Genomic DNA, 5790 nt, shown 5'->3' with positions numbered 1-5790 from the left:
CTTGACTGCAGCTGGGGACAGGGATTGAGACTCTTAATAAGGAGCTGCTCTTCTTGAAGAAGAAATTGTCTACAAAACCAGCTTGCCAACTCTGGGTTGACTGTGAAAATAAATGCGCCCAAATCTCAGGACCTCAGCAAGATCATGGTGGACACTGTGGCTCAGAAGAGATTCTTTTTCTAGAGCATTAATAACTGTCTCTAAATGTCTTAAGAGATCATTACATATTTTATAAAACCATACTTATTTTATTTTAAGGTACTAGGAAAACAAAATATATGGCTCATAACACTTTACATGAAGAAAGTGTGGGTTGGGAAATCAAACCAATAAGAAGCTAATCTGAGTCCCAGGAGGGAAATCCCTGGTCTAGAAATTGGTGCAGGAGTCAGCAACCTCTCCCAGGCGTGGCAATAGGAAACATGCTGTGATTTGTTCAGTGACATGGTGGCCAAAGCTATGGAGAGTCATGCGTAAGCATGTGCATGGACACAGGTAAAACCCACCCAGCCAATGCACCAATTTTTAAGTTAATCTCTTCTCACTCCTTCCCGTTACATCCCAAGTCTTCGGGTTTCTGGATAGCGGAGAGCCTGAGGCCTGCTCAGCGTTCCTCTAGGTTGTCCCCTATCTCTGGAGCAACCAGGCTCCCAGTGAGACAATATTTACCACATGTATCATAGTGTCTGGAACACAAAAAGATATTCAATAAACATGGTTAGCACCTGTGAGGCAAATGTTGACTGGTTATTTTGTCCCTTCACCTTGACTTGCTTGGAAAGATCTTAACAAGGACTTGGCATGTCTCTTCAGAAAGCTCCCAGTCCCTGAATTGAAGGGTGTAATAACAGAAGGGAGACCACATACTGACAGTCATGCTACTGGATAAAAACTGGCCAGGGAGGATAGCTAACTCAAACACAAAGAATTTCTAAGCCACAGGAATCTCCTAAGATTTCTTGTGTGAAACCAGTTTTCTAGATGGCAATTCTGTGGGAAAGAAGGGAAGAATGTAGTTGGTAAGTTCTTTGGTTATTCTTAGCCCCAAATCTCATTGGGGCTATGACTCTATAAATAATCCTATTATGTGGAAGTAGTGTATCATTTTGTAAAAACAAAAATGAAACACAACAGAAATAGAAATCAAAGAGCTGATTTGCATTTTCTTTTGCCCTACCAAAGAAAGGTAAAAGAGAGGGAAAGAGGGTTCTTTCAAAATGTAACCTTCCCTGATTCTTTTGAAACATGGTTTTCTAAATGTTCAGATTTATGAATAACTATTGGAGGGTCACTTATCAAGTAAAGTAAACTATGCAAATTCATTTTCTATTGCTCCATAACAAACCATCCCCAAATTTACCAGCTTCAAACAATAAACATTATTTCACAATTTTTGTGGGTCAAGGATTTGGGAGTGTTTTGCTGGGTCTCTCATGAGGTTGCATTCAAGCTCTTGGTGTGGGCTGCTGTCTCTGATGCCAGCCTGGCTCTTGTGGAGGCACTTCTGAGCTGACCTGGTGGTTGCTTCCCCAGAGCAAGTGATGAGAGAGAGAGAGAGAGAGGAGAACAAGAGGGCAACCACAATGCAAGTCACAGACCTGTTATCACCTTATTTTGGGAGTGACACACCGTCGCTTCTGCTGAATGGCATTGGTCACAGTGATCAGTGTGAGAAGAAACTGCCCAAGCATGCAAATACCAGGAAGTGAAAATTTTGGGGACCAACCTGACGGCTGGTTGCTACACTATTTCAATTGTTGTACACACATTTGATCTGCAGCCTCGTGGTCCTCTGTCTAGGACACTGTGATGACAAATAAAAATTTGAGGTGTGATGAACTAGTTGGTATCCATGGTACAGAGTGCCCTTAGTGGGTAGGCTCACCACCACACACATACTTTTATCCTATTAGAAGTCCAAGGCATGCGTCTTCTAATGATAAATGTATTGTGCTAGGTTTGTATATGAAGCAAACTTATAATTAAGCATGTAGTTTAGAATGTATTTAGGAAATAGAATGATGTAAACAAATGAGGATACACTGAGTATTATTCAGTAAGAACCAGTTCCAGGTCCATGTGTGTGTTACTAACTACAACTGCAATGTTAGGCAAATCACCTAACCTCTTTGAGCTTATTATCTATATATATAAAAAGCCAGTGACCAGAACGCTATAACAACCAGAATGACCGGTTGCTATGACACCCACTGTGGCCAGCAAACCGGCCCTATTGGGGGATGGGGCCAGCCAGTCAACCTCCTGCAGCCCCTCCGCCCAGCTGGCCCCACCCCTGATTGGAGTTGGGGGGTGATTGGGGGCGGAGCTGGCTGGCGGTAGGGGCCATGGGCTGATCAGGGTGGTGGGCGCCCATTGGGAGTGGGGCCTGCTGCGGGGAGGGCCTGGCCAGCCCTGACCCTGATTGGGGTAGGGTGGCTGATCTGGGGTGGGGCTGGCTGGGGGGAGGAGCTGCAGGAGGTTGGCTGGTCAGCCCCACCCAATTGGGGCCTGATCAGGGCCCGGCCAGCTGAGGGGAGAGGCTGTGGGTGATTGGCCGGTGGACCCACGGCCTCTCCCCTCAGCCAGCCAGGCCCTGATCAGGCCCCATTTGGGGCAGGCTGGCTGGCCAACCTCCTGCTGTCTCTTCCTCCCAACAGGCCCGGCCCCAATCCGCCCCAGACGGACCCCACCCATGCAAAAATTCGTGCACTGGGCCTCTAGTATCAACTATAAAATGAGTGTGTTGTATTAGGTGGTTTCTAATAATACTGCTACTTCTAAAAAATGGTTATTTGATGATATTCTAATTATGGAAAATTCCTAATAAGATGAATTTCAGAGTATAATTTTCTAGACGATAGCATTTCTAAAGTAAGAGAAATGCATCACAAATGGGCCTTTAATCTAACTGAATCAGATCAAGATTATTGGCTGCATTCGCTTATGACAAACTGCCATATGCTGGGCACCAGGGATATTCAGGGCCGGCATTAGAGGATGGTGTGTAAGCACTGCAGAGCTTCCTCCTCTAGGGGCCAGAGAGGTGTGTCCCCAAAGTACAGTTTTCATAGGTCACATACGCAGCATGTGGTCATGTCTATCCCCACAGGTCTAGGAGTATACTTTTTTTCATTTACATGCCATAAAATTGACTTATGTTAAGTGTACAATTCAATGACTTTTAGCAAGTTACAGAGTTATGCGATCATAACCACAATCTAATTTTCATCATTCCCAAAGGCCTTAGATCCATTTGTAGTCAATTGCTTTTCCAACTCCAATCCCCAGGCAACTGCTAAGTCTACTGTCTTTATAAATTGCCTTTTCTGGAATTTTCATACAAATGGAATCATACAGTATGTAGTCTTTTGCATCTAGTCCCTTCCTATAGCAAGAGGTGTTCAAGGTGCATCCATGTTGTAGTATGTATCATCAGCTTGTTCTTTTAATTTCAGAATAATATTCATTCGTACAGGCATTTTGCTTATCTCTTCACCAATGTATGGACATTTGGCCTACTTCCACTTTGGGGCTGTTAGAAACATTTCTGTCAAATCTTTGTGGACATATGTTTTCATTTCTCTCCGATATATACCCAAGTAATGGAACTTCTGTGTCACATGGGTTAAATTCTATAATTAAGTTTTAAAAAAACTGCCAAACTATTCTCCAGAGTGGCTACACCATTTCACATTGCCATTTTTTATTATATCAACAGGTGTTGATGGGCAGTGAGGAAAGCATAAACTGGGGAGTCTCTTCTTGTCAGGGTGACCCCAGCTCCAGAAGACCTTATGCCTAACTGACAATGAAGTTTTGGGTCAGTGATCACTGAAACAATTGTTTTCTGGACTAAATTCTTCCTGATTGTACTAAAAAGTAATCCCTATTGCCTACCTGGTTTGGCTCAGTGGATAGGGCATCGGCCCACAGACTGAAAGGTCCCTGGTTCGATTCCAGTCAAGGGCACGTACCTTGATTGCAGGTTCCCCGACCCAGGTAGGGATGCGTGCAGGAGGCAACCAATTGATGTGTCTCTCTCACATCAATGTTTCTCTGTCTCTCCCTCTCCCTTCCACTCTCTCTAAAAATCAATAGAAAAATATCCTCGGGTGAGGATTAACAAAAAAAAAAAAAGAAGAAGAAGAAGAAGCAATCCCTACTCAGTTGTGTGGGTGCTATCGTATGTTCTTTTTCACTATCAAGACAGCCCAAAGCAAAGTTCTAAAAAATGTACCTCCCATCCCAAGTAGTTCATTTTATTGCATAAATGCCAATTTCTTTGTAGCTAGTTATTTAGACCTCAGAAAGAGACAATGTATTCCAGAAAATGGACAAAGATATCTTTATATTAATCTAACATTTTGCTTGTGAAAAAGTATCCTGCAGGTGAGGAAAGTTCTCTGTATTTTATTTAGGAAAAAGTCTGCATCATTTTCCTCTGTAGTTAGTTTAAAGGAACTTTAAGACATGGATGGACCTAAAGAGTAATATGCTAAGTAAGTCAAACAGAGAAAGACAAATACCATATGATTTCATTTATATGTGGAACTAAAAAAGAAGATAAATCAACAAACAAAACAGAAATAAACTCACAGATACAGAGAACATTTTGATGGTTCCCAGATGGGAGGAGGTCAGGGGGTGGGTAAAAAAAGTGAGGGGATTAAAAAGTACAAATTGACAGTTATAAAAAGAGTCATAGGGATGTAAAGTACAGCACAGGAAATCTATAATAATAAAAGCGTAATATGCTAATTAGACGGGACAGCCAAACAACCTTCTGGACATCCTTCCAGACAAACTTCTGGATGAAGGCAATAGTCAATAATATTGTAATAATAAAGAGGTAATATGCAAATTGACCCTCACTTTGTCATGCCATCACAAGATGGCTGTGCCCACAGTGGAGAAGGGGTTCCCGTAATGAGCCATATGGAACAATCAGCAGGGACCTGAGACTGCACTCCCCACCCAGCAGGGCTTGGTGGGGGCCCTGAGGCTGTGCCCCCTGCCTGGCGCCGGGCCAGGGGACCTGAGGCTGCGCCCCCCGCCTGGCAAGGATTGACGGGGGTGGGGCCGGCTGGGTCTGGATCTCGCCCAGTGGGGGTGGGGCCAGCCAGATCTGGGTCTCGCACAATTTTGAGGTGCACGCGGTGGGCAGGGACTTGACTCTGGGTCCTGCGGAGTGCCCCAGACTCTGTCAGGAGGAAGATTTTCATATACATTTTACTAATTTTCTTTCATCTTTGACACTTCCATTATAGAGAAAGGGCAAATAGCAATATTAAAATATTTCCTCTAATTAATTCCCTTTTAATGTGCATGAATTTTGAGCACTGGGCCACTAGTATTCTAATAACTATGTATGGTGTCAGATGGGTACTAGAATTATCAAGGTGATCACTTCATAAGTTATATAAATGTCTAATCACTATGTTATACACCTGAAACTAATATAATATTCTATGTCAACTGTGATTGAAAAATAAAAAAAAAAATTATTTTTAAAAAAAATTCTTAGCTTGTGGGCCATGGAAAAATAAGTCACAGTGGATTTGTTTGGCCCATGGGCTGTAATTTAGTGACAAATAAATAAATAAAGGGTCTCTAAGTATGGCCCTGTACAAATGTCAATATAAAAAATGTACATAATGTGCACTCTTATTTTAGAAGCCATATTTTTTACTAAGTATAGTGGTTACTCAGTAAAAATTTACTAAATGAATCTGCCCTAAGAATAAACTTCTACTTTAGGGGACTAAAATTATACAAAATAATGACTTAGTG

This window comes from Plecotus auritus, assembly GCF_963455305.1.
Source record: "Plecotus auritus genome assembly, chromosome: 6".
NCBI lineage: Eukaryota > Metazoa > Chordata > Mammalia > Chiroptera > Vespertilionidae > Plecotus > Plecotus auritus.
This window is presented reverse-complemented; position numbering follows the sequence as displayed.